The sequence below is a fragment of the Callithrix jacchus genome, chromosome X (genome assembly GCF_049354715.1).
Source record: "Callithrix jacchus isolate 240 chromosome X, calJac240_pri, whole genome shotgun sequence".
Taxonomy (NCBI): domain Eukaryota; kingdom Metazoa; phylum Chordata; class Mammalia; order Primates; family Cebidae; genus Callithrix; species Callithrix jacchus.
This window is the reverse complement of record NC_133524.1, coordinates 83209347-83224844: the sequence shown is the minus strand read 5'-3', so window position 1 is coordinate 83224844 and position 15498 is coordinate 83209347.

The window sequence follows — 15498 nt, the reverse complement described above, 5'->3', positions numbered from 1 at the left end:
CACTCCGGTTATCAAGGCTGGAGTGCAGTGTTGTGCTTATGGTTCATTCCAGGTTTGACTTTCCAAGCTCAAGTGATCCTCCCACCTTGGCCTTTTAATTAGCTGTGATTACAGGTACGCGCCACCATTCCTGGCTAATTTTTTGTATTTTTGGTAGAGTCCGGGTTTTGTCATGGTGTCCAGGCTGGTCTAGAACTTCTGGGCTAAAGCGATCCACCTGCTTCACCCTTAAAACCTGTGAGGATTACAAGTGTGAGCCACCACACTTGGCCTGTTTTAAGTTCTTTCAGAAATCAGACATACAGAAACCTTCAGACTGCTTTCCACAGTTGCTTGACTAATTTTCATTCCCACCAACAGTGTGTTAGTGTTCCATTTTCTCTGCAGCCTCACTAATACCCATTCAGACTGGTATGAAATGGTATCTCATTATGATTCTTATTTGCATTTCTCTAATAATTAGTGATCTGGAGCATTCTTTATATGTTTGTTTACTGGTTGTATGTCTTTTGAGATGTGTATATTCATAATAGGGTTATTTTTTGTTGTTGTAGTTGTCATTGCTGATTTATTTAAGTCCCCCCTAGATCCTGTACATTAGGCCTTTGTCACATGTATAGTTTTCAAATACCTTCTCCCTCTCTGTAGATTGCCTGTTTGCTCTTTTGGTAGTTTCCTTTGCTGTGCAGAAGCTCTTTAGTTTAATTAGGTTCCATTTGTATATTTTTGTTTTTTGTTGCAATTGCTTTTGGGGACTTAGCCAAAAATCTTTACCAGTACCAATGTCCAGAAGAGTATTTCCTAGGTTGTCTTTAAGGATTTTTATAGTTTGAGGTCTTATATTTAAATATTTAATTGATCTTGAGTTAATTATAATATATGGTAAAATGTAGGGGTCCACCTTCAATCTTCTGCATATAGTTAGCCAGTTATTCCGGCACCATTTATTGAATAGAGAGTCCTTTCCCCATGGTTTGTTTTTATTGCACTGCCAAAGATCAAATGGTTATAGATGTGTGGCTTTATTTCGGAGTTTTCTATTCTGTTTTGTTGGTCTATGTGTCTGTTTTTGTATCAGTACTAAACCGTTTTGGTTACTGTGGCTCTATAGTATAGTTTGAAGTCAGGTAGTGTGATGTCTTAAGCTTTGTTCTTTTCACTTAGGATTGCTTTGGATATTTGGGCTTTTTTATTTCATATGAATTTTGGAATAGGTTTTTTTTTTTCTAGTTATGAGAATTACCTTGGTAGTTTGATAAGAATAGCGTTGAATCTGTCGATTTCTTTTGGCAGTATGGCCATTTTTACAATATTAATTGTTTCAATTTATGAGCATGGAATGTTATTCCATTTATTTGCGCCATCGCTGATGTACTTCAGCAGTGTTTTTTAGTTTTCCTTGAAGAGATCTTTCACCTCCTTGGTTGGCTGTATTCATGGGTATTTGATTGTTCTGTGGCTCTTTGAAGTGGGATTTTGTTCTTGATTTCACTCTCAGCTTGGATTGCTGTACAGAAATGCTACTAATATTTGTACATTGGTTTTGTATCCTGAAACTTAATTTTTTAATTTAATTTAATTTTGTTTTGAGACAGAGTCTCACTCCATCACCAGGTGCCAGGCTGGAGTGCAGTGGTGTGACCTCGGCTCACTGCAACCTCCACCTCCCGGGTTCAAGCAATTCTCCTGCCTCAGCCTCCCGAGTAGCTGGAACTACAGGTGTGCACCACCATGCCCAGCTAATTTTTTTGTATTTTTAGTAGAGACGGGGTTTCACCATGTTGGCCAGGATGGTCTCGATCTCTTGACCTCGTGATCCGCCCTCCTCGGCCTCCCAAAGTGCTGGGATTACAGGCGTGAGCCACTGCGCCCAGCCCTGAAACTTCATTAACATCATTTATCAACTCTAGGAGCCTTTTAACAGAGTCTTTAGAATTTTCTAGGTATAGAATCATATAATCAGTATGAATTCTTCTTTTCCTATGTGGATGCCTTTCTTTCCCCTCCCTGATTGCTCTGCCTTGAAATTTCATGTAATATATTGAATAAGAGTGGGCATCCTTGCCTCGATCCGGTTCTCAGGGGAAGGCTTCCATCTTTTGCTCATTCCGTATGCTGTGGGCTGTAAGTTTGTCATAGATTGGTCTTATTATTTTAAGGTATATTCTTCTATGCTTAGTCTGTTGAGGGTTTTTATCATAAAGGAATGTTGGATTTTATCAAAAGCTTGTCCTGCATCTATTGAGATAAGCGTATGGTTTTTGCTTTTGGTTCTGAATGTTTATGTAATGAATCACATTTATTGATTTGCATATGTTGAAACAGTCTTGCATCCTATGAATAAAGCCTACCTGATTGTGGTATTAACTTTTGGATGTGCTGCTGGATTCAATTTTCTAGCATTTTGTTGAGGCTTTTTACATCTATGTTCATGAGAGATATTGGCCTCTGGTTTTCTTTTTTCATTGTCTCTGCCAGCTTTTGGTATTAGACTTGCTTCATGGAATAAGTTAGGGAGAAGCCCTTCTTCCTCAACTTGTTGGAATAGTTTCAGTAGGATTGATATTACTTCTTGTTTGTAAATCTGGTATAATTCAGCTGGGAATGCATCTGGTCCAGGGATTTTTTTTGGTTGGGAGGCTCTTTATCACTGATTCAACTTCAAAAGTTGAAATTTGTCTATTCAGGATTTAAATTTTGCTCTGATTCAATCTTGGTATATTGTATGTTTCTGGGAATTTATTCATTTACTCTAGATTTTTTAATTTGTGTGCATAGAGTATTTTTCTAGTGGTCTCCGAGGATATTCTGTATTTCTGTGGGATCATTTGTAATATTACCTTTGTCATTTCTATTCTGCTTATTTGGGTTTTCTCTTTCTTTTTCTTTGTTAAACTACCTAAAGGCCTATCGATCTTTTTTTTTTTTTTAATCAACTCTTTGTTTTATTGATCTTTATGATAAATGTTTGCATCTTCATTTTATTAAGTTCTTTAATTTTCACTATTTCTTTTCTTCTGCTAGCTTTGGATTTGGTTTGCTATTCTTTTCCTGCTTCCTTTAGGTGAACAGTTAGATTTTAAATTTGAGACCTTTATGACTTCTTGATGAAAGTATTTAAGGTTATAAACATTCCTCCTGACACTGTTTTGGCTGCATTCCAGATATTTTGGTAAGTTGTGTCCCTATTTTCATTAATTTAATATAATGTTCATTTCTGCATTAATTTCAATGTTCACCAAGAAGTTATTCAGAAGTTAGTTATTTAATTTTCATGTATTTGTGTAGTCTTGAGAGATCATCATGTGCTTGGTGTAATTTCAGTTTTTTTTTTTAAGTTATTGAGACTTGTTTTATTACCAAGTATGTGGTTGACTTTGGAAGATCTTCTGTGTGCAGATGAGAAGAATTTATATTCTGTGGTTTTTAGGTGAAGTGTTCTATAGATGTCTATTAGGTCCAATTAGTCAAGTGTTGATGTTCCATCGTTTATTATTATTATTTTGTTTTTTTGAGACGGAGTTTCTCTCTTGTGACCCAGGCTGGAGTGCAATGGCGCGATCTCGGCTCACCGCAACCTCCGCCTCCTGGGTTCAGGCAATTCTCCTGCCTCAGCCTCCCGAGTAGCTGGGATTACAGGCACGCGCCACCATGCCCAGCTAATTTTTTTTTTGTATTTTTAGTAAAGACAGGGTCTCACCATGTTGACCAAGATGGTCTCGATCTCTTGACCTCATGATCCACCCGCCTTCGTTTATTAGTTTTTTGCTTTGTTGATCTAATACTGTCAGTATCGTGTTGAAGTCTCCCATTATTATTGAGTGGTTGTCTAAGTTTTTTTGTAGGCCAAGCAGTTGTTTTATGAATCTGGGTGCTCCATTGTTGGGTACATGAATCTTTAGAATAGTTACGGCTTGTTAGATTGTACCCTTTATCATTATGTAATGCCTTTCATAGTCCTTCTTATTTTTTATTTGTTTAAAGTCTCTTTTATCTGATATAGTAATACCGTCTCCTGCTGTTTTTTTCATTTGCATGGTAGAGCTTACTTCACTCTTTTACTTTGAGTGTGTGGGGTTGTTACATGTGAGAGGGGTCCCTTGAAGACAACAGGTGGTTCAGTCTTGCCTTTTTGTCTACCTGCAACTCTGTGTCTTTTAAATGGGGAAGTTAGCCCATTTACAGTCAAGGTTAGTATTGATATTTGAGATTTTTATCCTGTCATAATGTTGTTAGCTGGTTGTTATATAGACTTGACTGCGCTGTTGTATTATAGTGCCAGTAGGTAATGTGCATAAGTGTGCTTTTGTGATAGCAGTTGTCATTCTTTTGCATCCAAATTTAGCACTCCCTTAGGAACCTCTGGGCCTCCTGTGAAGCTGATCTGGTTGAAATGTATTCCCTCAGCATTTGCTTGTCAGAGAATAATTTTATTTTTCCTTCACATATGAAGCTTAGTTTGACAGGATATAAAATGCATGGCTGAAATATCTTTTTTTTATGGACACTGAAAATAGGTCCCCAATCTTTTCTGGCTTGTAAGTTTTCTGCTGAGAAGTCTGCTGCTAGCCTGATAGGTTCCCTCTCTTGGTGACCTTACCCTTCTGTCTAGCTGACTTTAAAATTTTTTATTTTGCATTGGCCTTGGTGAATCTGATTACTATGTGCTTTGTGAATGATAGTTTTGTGTACTATCTGGCTGGGGTTCTCTGTATTCCTTGTATTTGCATATTTACCTGTCTAATGATGTTAGGGAAATTTTCATGGATATATCCTTAAATATATTTTCCAAGTTGCTTATTCTCTTTTCCGTTCTCTCAGGGATGTTAATGAGTGGTAGATCTGGTCTCTTGACAAAATTCAAATTTCTTGGAGGTTTTAAAAGCTTTTCTTAATTTGTTCTTTTTATTGTTGTCTGACTATGTTGGTTCAAATAACCCGTCTTTTAGTTCTAAGATTCTTTCCTCAGCTTGGTCTATTCTGCTAACACTTCTGGTTGTATTATAACACTCCTATAGTAAATTTTTCAGCTCAGTAAGTAGTCTTTCTTAAAATGAGCATTTAATCTTTTAGTTCTCGAATAATATCACTGGATTGCTTGGATTTCTGGGATTGAGTCTCAACTTTCTCCTAGATCTCGATAAACTTCCTTGCCATCCAGATTGTGAATTCCATTTCTGTCACTTTGGACAATTCACACTGTTTAAGAATCATCGCTGGGGAAGGCATGGGCTCATGTGGAGGTATAGGGACACTGATTTTTTGAATAGACAGAGTTCTTGCACTGATTCTTTTTCATCTTAGAAGGCTGGCATTCTTTTAATTTTTGTGTAAATTGAGTATATTTATTGGCTTTGTTTCTGGAAGTTTTCAGAAGATTAAGGTCTGTACAAGGTCTTTGTTCTTCAATGCTTGCTCTTGGTTTTGAGGGGAAGAATTACTGTTGGTGTTGTAGTTTGGGCTGCAATCCAGTAGATGGCACTTGAGAGCAATGGGCCGTAGACAGACTCCTACAAGTGGTTCCTTAGTGTTTGCGCTGTGTTCCCTTCCCAGGCACTGCTTAGAAATGGAAACCAGACTTAACATTTGACACCCTACATGGGGTGCCCAGCTTCCTTCCTCTTAAGTCTCAGCAATTGTGTCTTTTCTTCACCTACATTCAGCACGTTCTCTCCAAAGATCTGTTCTCTCCAAAGATCTGATGTTGTTTAAATGTAGTCTCCATCTGTGGGAGTGGCACTTCCAGGCTGCATCTAATTAACCATCCTGTAATTATGACACCATGTCTACAACGAGATGTCAGCTTCCTGACTTGTACCAAAGTTGGATTTTTCACTGACCAGAAAAAGGCCAGGTTCTTCTCACAGGCTTCTCGGGGTAGCCACTGTCACACTTACCCTCCAGGAGCTCAGGACACTGCCTTTTAATTAATTAATGACTTTTTACTATCTACTTTTATTTTAGATTCAAGGGGTACATGTGCAAGTTTGCTACGTTGGCACGTTGCATGATGCTGATGTTTGAGGTACAATGGATTCTATCACCCAAGTAGTGAGCACAGTACCCAATAGTTTTTCAACCTTTGTCCCTCTCCCTGCCTTTCTCCCCAGTAGTCCCCAGTGTCTACTTACTGCCATCTTTATGTCCAAAAATACCCATTGTTTAGCTCCCACTTGCAAGTGAGAACATGTAGCATTTGGTTTTATTCTTCTGCATTAATTTGCTTAGAATAATGGCCTCCAGCTGCATCCATGTTTGGCAATGAACATGTTGATTTTGGTCTTTTTGATGGCTGTGTAGCATTCCATAGTATATATATCACATTTCCTTTATCCAATCCATGGTTGATGTGCACCTAGTTTGGTTCCATGTCTTTTCTACTGTGAATAGTTCTGTGATGGACATATGTGTGCATGTGTCTTTTTGGTAGACTAATTTATTTTCTTTTGGATATATGCCCAGTAATGGGATTGAATGGTAGTTCTGCTTTAAGTTCACCAGACTGCTTTCCACTATGCTGAACTAATTTACATTAGAACCAACAATGCATAAACATTCTCTTTTCTCTGTAGCCTCATCAGCCTCTGTCATTATTTGGCTTTTTAATAATACTCATTCTAACTTGTCTGTGAGATAGTATTTCATTTTGGTTTTGATTTGGATTTCTTTGATGGTTAGTGATAATGAACGCTTTTTCATGTGTCCATTGGTCGCTTATATATCTTCTTTTGAGAAATGTTGTTCATGTTCATGACTTTTGCCTCTTTCTAAAAGAGTAACTTGTTTTTGGCTTGTTGAACTGTTTAAATTGCTTACAAATTCCAGATATTAAACTGTTGTTGGATGCAAAGTTTATGACTGTAAATAATGTTTTTATTATGTATATAATATGTAAATTCTTAGAAATACTGTTTGAATATGTTTTATAAGCATTTATTTGCATTTCCTGAAAAACACGTTTCTCCTTTTCTTAATATACAGTGACCCAGAATGCCAGAAGTCAGAATAGTATCTAAACGAGGAACCTGGAACACACCACTTTTAACATACATTATTTAACATCAACAATTTTAACACTTTAAACAATTTGTGACCATGTTTGATACATCACTACCTAAATGGAATACCCTCTTTTGTATAATTTATTATGTTGCTCTGATAGTGTTTTCCCTAATGGGGTAAGGACCTGTTTGTGTGACTGATCTCTTCATGGAAGCATTATTTGACTTTTTCATTGAATTAAAAATTACTACATATAAAGGTGTGTTTTTTTCATTTTAAAATACATTTTAATATTTTTTTTCTTATAAAATTAAAGCCTCCTAGTTGAAGAGGTAATTATTGTTTTTCAACTTTTATTTTAAGAGTTACATGTGCAGGATGTGCAGGTTTATTGCATAGATAAATGTATCCCATGGTGATTTACTGCACAGATCATCCCGTCACTCAGATATTAAGCCCAGTATCCATTAGCTAGTCTTCCTGATTCTCTTCCCCTCCACATGCCCCCTGCAGGTGCCAGTGTGTCTTCCCCCCCCCACCACATGTGTCCATGTGTTCTCATAGATCAGCTTTCATTATAAGTGACAAAATGCAGTGTTTGGTTGTCTGTTCCTGCATTAGCTTGCTGAGACTAATGACTTCCGACTCCATTCATTTCCCTGCAAAGGACATGATCTTGTCCCTTTTTATGACTGCATAGTATGCCATGGTGCATATGTGCCACATTATCTTTATTCAAGTCTATCATTGATGGGCATTTAGATAGAGTCCATAATTTTGCTATTGCATATAATGCTGCAATAAATATACATGTGCATGTATCTTTATTATAGAATAATTTATGTTCCTTTGGGTATCTATCCAGTAACGGGATTGCTGGGTCAAATGGTATTTCTGCCTCTAGGTCTTTGAAGATTTGCCACACTGTCTTCCACAATGGTTGAACTAATATACATTCGCATCAACAGTGTAAATGTATTCGTTTTTCTCCACAACCTTGCCACCATCTGTTGCTTTTATAACTTTTTAATAATAGCCACTATGATTGATGTGAGATGGTATATGATTCTATTCTCATGATGCTATGAAGAAATAGTTGAGACTGGGTATTTTATACAGAAAAGAGTTTTAATTGATTCAAAGTCTGTGTGGCTAGAAAGGCCTCGGGAAACTTAAATCATGGAGGGAGGCACCTCTTCCCAGGGGGAGGAAGAATGAGTGCTGAGTGAAGGGAGAAGCCCCTTATAAAGCCATCAGAGCTCATGAGCAGTCACTCACTATCATGAGAACAGCATGGGGGAAACCACCTCCATGATTTAGTTATCTCCACCTGGTTCAGCCCTTGACATGTGGGAATTATTACAATTCAAGGTGAGATTTCGGTGGAAACATAAAGCCAAACCATATCAGATGGTATCTCATTGTGTTTTTGTTTTGCATTTCTTTAATGATCAGTGTTGTTGAAGTTCTTTCATGTTTGTTGGCTGTATGTGTGTCTTCTTTTGAGAAGTGTGTTTTCATGTCCTTTGCCTACTTTATAATGGGATTGTTTTTTCTTGTAAATTTGTTTAAATAGTATAAAAAATAAAATAGATTTTAAATTGGCATTTTTAAAAAGTGAATAATAATATTTACTGGCATCTAAATATAGATCTAGGGAGCAGCTTGTGATAGAGCAAATGTAGAGAAGCAAGGAGGTGACCATAAGTTAAAATACCCTCAAGAGTTTTGTAACTTAGCATAAACCTCATATTACCGGACAGATCCCTAAAGTGATATTAATTTTTACTAGAACAATTTTAAAATATTCTTATTTATATTACTATTGACCTTGTCTTAATGAACCAGAATTTGTTTCTCTGTCATTTGTAAGCAGGACTAGTGTTCTCTGAAAGCAAGCAAGAGCATTTTTAGCTCAGATTTTCCACTTTTTAAGATGGTCATTTCAGAAAGCTCATTTTAGTGCATTTAGTGCTCATTTAGTGTGTCATAACTTTAACTCCAGAGTTTGCCATTGATCTTCAACACAAAATATCTGAAAGTTCATCATGTGTATTAATTTGATAATTTTTGTCAAGATCTATTATATAATAATTTAGTTTCTTTGAGCTCTCTTCACCAACACTTTTAGAAATTCAAGGCTACTAACCTAGCAAGGTATGAGCATCAATTTCCCACTTTCTTCCTTTCATGATTTCTCACTTTATAATGTTAATTTTACAAGCTAGTTTACTTTTCTTTCAGCATTTCCTTTTCAACATAGGTTATTTTTCATTGATTACTTTTTTGTCTTCTTAGAAGTTGTATATCTTAAATATTTAGGAAAAGGCATTCTACCTCATGAAGTTTCCTACCGTTAGACAATTCTCTCTTTTTGACATTTTTAATGAGGTTTTTAAACAAAGGACAATTTTTATTCCTAGTTCTGCTCTGGGATTATATGACATACAAACAGCAGATACACATCTGCCTTAATGAAGCAAAGATGTGACTGTGGAAATTTACATCTTTCTTTGCTTGCTCCAAATAAATAAGCCAATATAAAGGTTGCTCTCCCATTCCTAACCAACCAACAGCTGCTCCAGCAGTACTTGGCACGAACTGACATCCTTACTGACATTTTTAGAGGCATAGCCAAAGGGTAAATGAACCTACAATTTAGCCTAGACTGTTTCCATGACAGGTGTGCCTACAAAAGAAGTTCAGGAACATTTTAAAGGATTTGTATAGAAAACAGAACACAGCTGCTGAGACCTGTTAGTTCTGTGTAAAGACTCTCCCATTTCCAAGACAGTTAATTTCATCATTTTTTCAGGGCCACAATCTACATGGCATGAGCAATAGGTTCTTTCTGAGAGTGTTTAAAATAAAATATAATATAATTTTAAAAGGCTAATGTTGCTACTACAAAATAGAAAAGCTCTTTCTTTCCAGCGAGGTGGATTACCATGCTATACCTGTACCAGGCATATGAATAGAGCAATTCATGTATAAAGATAGCTTTAAAACATGAGGCTGTCTTGTGAAAGGAATATCATTTTTAAAGTATAAGCATGAAGGATTTTTTAAAGATGAGTCTTTTTCTCAGAGTAATGTTGCATACAAACTGAAGATTGCCTATTTTATTGGATTGTATAATGAAAAATCAATCAGTTTAATGGTTGACAAACTTTGACATTCAAATAAAAATGTTGCTGCTATTTTCATAAAGACCTGTAGGCAAAACGAGATTCCAAGACTTTAATTTATGCAACAGCAAATGTCTGCCAAACATTGTACAAATGACTGTATAATGAGGCAATAATAACTGAAGGAATCGAGGGAAAGGAAACAGATACGAAACTTTTCCACTTTTTGCAGATTACAGAACTGTTTTGACAAAACCAAATGCGGTAAACTAAAAATGTCCCTTTGCTCTCTCATTACACCAGTGAATTTCGTTTGTGGAGAAATTCTTTTAAATTATTTGCTTTGATTCTTTGACTGAACTGCCCCTATCTTTTCCTCTTTCACAAAATAGATCATTTAAAACTTCCTCTCTTATTTTGAAAATTTATTTTTTTCTTCTGTATCTTAGATGAACCTGTGTGTGATCTTTTTAAACCAAGACTCAAGGCAACAAAAGAAAACACTAGAGGTCCTAATTAATAAAATTGCCGGTGTTATTAGTCTCAGGCATTGCCAGTTGCTTTGATGCTGACAGTATGAGAAATCTCAGTATATGCTTTCTGTGTAGTCTGAATGAGACTTGCCCTATTTTATCCAGGTGTCACATGGGGCTTAAGAATACTAACAAAAGAGAAAGTATAGAGATGTCAATGAACTTAAGCTGAATGAGTAGGGATGAACAGACATAGGGAGACATAGTGAAAAAAATGGTAAGGTGCATAGAGTAGAGGCTTAAATGAATTTGAAGAATTAATGGTGTGGGATAATTAAGTAATTGAACAAAAAAGTAAGGAATTCGGGGTTAGAGTAGAATGCTTAAATTTAATTTTTTTGGAGGCAAGGCAATGATTGTTGGTGGGTGGAATGTAACAATGGGGGTTAATGGTTGAGGTGGATAGGAGGAAGAAATCATTAAAGGAAGAATACATCAACTCTGAAAAGCAAGGATTTTTGTATATATTATCTAAATGAATGCTGTAGTTATCAATAATGCTAATAGTATTCATGATGGAGAGAGAGGAAGGCAATGAACCAGGTGCTAAAGATGGAAATGAATGAGGAGACAACAGCATTTTAGTACTAAACAATGACAATGAAATGCAGCAGATGGCATAGTTGTTAACATAAACTCCATCGATCTTCAAAGGAAAAAGGAGAAATGGTTTTGAAGCAGCAATGTGGAGTAAGGAAGATGTCCATTTTACCTCAGGCTCTAGGTTACATGGATGTGAAAGTGAAAATAATCACCATTTGAAAGAACTTCAGGGAAGGTAGTATCCCCATTGGATATCTAGGTTTTGGTTAGAGCAAGGAGGTGAAAGGAATGTTAAGAAATTTAAAACATTGTGAAGAGTAACGTCAACAAATGGCAGACTAAGAAGCTCTAGGCTCTTGTTCTGCCACAGAAACATCAGGAAACAATAAGAAACTGACAAAAATAAACTTATAGGATTGTTGGAAAATAGCCAAAGAGCTACAGCAACCAAGTAAATACCCAATAAAAAAAAGCCATATTCAAAATGGTAAGATATTTTGTGGCATTTTTACCTCATTTGTCCCACCCCATCTCAGGTACAGCACAGTCTTGGTTTGGAAGAGGCGGCAGCCCAACTCTCAATTCCATCTTTTGACTGAAAGTAGTTTATCAGACCTTATATGTGAACTTTTAACCACTCTACAGGCTGCATGAAGGACCAGTTTCTGTTTCGCCTATCTCAGATCTCAGGTGGGAAAAGCAGCAGGCATAGCTTGGGAAATGTGTAGATAGACTGTTAATGTAAAGACATCTGGGGCAAATAATTATTGATGGAAACATCTAATAGACCATCTAAGGCCCTGAAAAGAAAATAGGGTAAGACTTTTGGAAAATTAAGGCATTGAAAAGCAACCATGTGTATGTGAGACTCAAAAAAGCCACACATAGGCCCAGGCAGAATGCATGCTTAGAAAATACCTGAGAAGAACTTAAGTTTTCACCTCAGGATTATTGCAAGACCCACAATATGCTCAACTAATTAGTGAAGGACTGCTGTGGCACAGAGCCAGTCTGCAAAGACTGAGACAGATGACTTTTTCTCAGATGCAAACTTATTAGTATGAAAGTTTACAATGCATAAAAGAAATAGTAAAATATGGCCTATTGAAAGGAAAAAAACAAAATGTCAAAAAGCATCTCAGAAGAAGGATAGGCCTTGGATTTATCAGACAAATACATTAAAACAAGTATTTCAAATATCCTCACTGTGATAAAGAAAAACACAAAGAGTTAAACTAAAGAAGGAGAATATTAATCTGGAAAAAAAGAAAAGTACTGAGAAAAGATAAAAAATTATAAAAAGGAACCAAACATCACTGGATTGGAAGAAGTAATATTTCTTGTTACTATGACAATATGACTGAAAACAATTCACAGGTTCAATTAATTGCTGTCAAAATTCCAATGACATTTTTTGGGGAACAGAAATAGAAAAATCTATCCTAAAACTTACATGGAATTTCAAGGAATGCTGGATACCTAAAACATTTTTTAAAAAGAAAAACAGAATTGGATGACTCACATTTCCTGACTTCAAAACTTATTACAAAACAACAGTAATCCAAAAAGTGTGGCATTGACAAAAGCACAGGCATATAGACTAATGAAATAAAATAAAAAGTTCAAAAATAAACCTTTCTATATGTGGTCAAATAATTTTTTTTTCTTGTACTTTAGATTCTGGGGTACATGTCCAGATCATGCAAGATTGTTGTATAGGTACATTCATGGCAAGGTGGTTTGTTGCCTCCATCCCCCAATTACCTACACCTAACATTTCTCCCCACATTGTCCCTCCCCTACCCTCCCTCCCACTATCCCTCTTGAACCCCCCTGCAATGGACCCCAGTGTGTGCTTACCCAGTGTGTGACCCCTTTGTGTCCACATGTTCTCATTGTTCAACACCTGCCTGTGAGTGAGAACATGTGGTGTTTGATTTTCTGTTCTTGTGTCAGTTTGCTGAGAATGATGGTTTCCAGATTCATCCATGTCCCTACAAAGGACAAGAACTCATTGTTTTTTATGGCTGCTTAGTACTCCATGGTGTATATGTGCCACATTTTCTTTGTCCAGTCTATCATTGATGGGCATTTGGGTTGGTTCCAGGTCTTTGCTATTGTAAACATGCCACGATGAACATGCATGTGCATGTGTCTTTATAATAGAATGATTTATAGTCCTTTGGGTATATACCCAGTAATGGGATTGCTGGGTCAAATGGAATTTCTATTTTTAGATCCTTGGGGAATCGCCACACTGTCTTCCACAATGGTCGAACTAATTTACACTCCCACCAACAGTGTAAAAGTGATCCCACTTCTCCACAACCTCTTCAACATCTGTTGTCTCCAGATTGTTTAATGATCGCCATTCTAACTGGCATGAGATGGTATCTCAGTGTGCTTTTGATTTGCATTTCTCTAACGACCAGTGATGATGAGCATTTTTTCATATGTTTGTTGCATGCCTCATGTCTTCTTTTGAAAAGTGTCTGTTCATATCCTTTGCCCACTTTTGGATGGGTTGGTTTGTTGTTTTCTTGTACATCAGTTTTAGTTATTTGTAGCTTCTGGATATTAGCCCCTTGTCAGATGGGTAGATTGCAAAAAATTTTTCCCATTCTGTGGCTTGTAGGTTTGCTCTAATGATTGTTTCTTTTGCTGTACAGAAGTTCTGAAGTTTAATTAGATCCCATTTGTTTATTTTGGCTTTTGTTGCCATTGCTTTTGGTGTTGTAGTCACAAAGTCCTTGCCTATGCCTATGTCCTGAATGGTTTTGCCTAGGTTTTCTTCTAAGGGTTTTTATGGTGTTAGGTCTTATGTTTAAGTCTTTAAACCATCTGGAGTTTATTTTAGTGTGAGGTGTCAGGAAAGGGTCCAGGTTCTGCTTTCTGTACATGGCTAGCCAATTTTCTCACCATCGTTATTAAACAGGAGATCATTCCCCGTTGCTTGTTTTTGTCAGGTTTGTCAAAGATCAGACAGTTGTAGATGTGTGGCATTCCCTCTGAGGCCTCTGTTCTGTTCCATTGGTCTATGTCTCTGTTTTGATACCAGTACCCATACTCTTTTGATTACTGTTGCCTTGTAATATAGCTTGAAGTCTGGCAGCATGATGCCACCAGCTTTGTTCCTTTTTCTTAGGATGGTCTTGGCTATGCTGGCTCTCTTTTGGTTCCATATGAAGTTTAAAGTGTTTTTTTTTCCAGTTCTGTGAAGAAGGTCATCAGTAGTTTGATGGGGATAGCATTAAATTTCTAAATTACTTTGGGTAGTATGGCCATTTTCACAATATTGATTCTTCCTAACCATGAGCATGAAATGTTTTTCAACCTGTTTTTGTCTTCTCTTATTTCCTTGTGTAGTGGTTTGTAGTTTTCCTTGAAGAGGTCCTTTATGTCCTTTGTTATTTGTATTCCTAGATATTTCATTCTTCTTGTAGCAATTCTGAATGGGAGTTGCTCTTGATTTGGCTCTCTTTAAGTCTGTTATTGGTGTATATAGAAATACTTGTGATTTCTGCACACTGATTTTTAACCTGAGACTTTGATGAAGTTGCTTAGCAGCTTAAGGAGACATTGGGCTAAGACAGTGGGGTCTTCTAAATACACAATCATGTCGTCTGCAAATAGAGACAATTTGACTTCCTCCTTTCCTAATCAAATACCCTTTATTTCTTTTTCTTGTCTGATTGCTTTGGCTAAAATTTCCAATACTATATTAAATGAGAGTGGAGAGAGAGGGAATCCTTGTCTAGTGCCAGATGTCAAAGGGAATGCTTCCAGTTTTTGCCCATTCAGAATGATATTGGCTGTGGGTTTATTGTAAATAGCTTTTACTATTTTGCAATAGGTTCCATGGATACCTAGTTTATTGAGAGTTTTTGGCATAAAGGGCTGTTGAATTTTGTCAAAGATCTTCTCTGCATCTATTGAGATAATCATGTGGTTTTTGTCTTTGGTTCTACTTATGTGGTGGATCACGTTTATGGATTTGCATATGTTGAACCAGCCTTGCACCCCTGGGATGAAGCCTACTTGATCATGATGGATAAGCTTTTTGATGTGCTGTTGCAATAGGTTTGCCAGTATTTTATTGAAGATTTTTGCATCTATGTTCATCATGGATATTGACCTGAAGTTTTCTTTTCTTGTTGAGTCTCTGCTGGGTTTTGGTATCAGGATGATGTTGGTCTCATAAAATGAGTTAGGGAGTATTCCCTCTTATTGTATTGTTTGGAATAGTTTCAGAAGGAGTGATACCTGCTCCTCTTTGTATATCTGGTAAAATT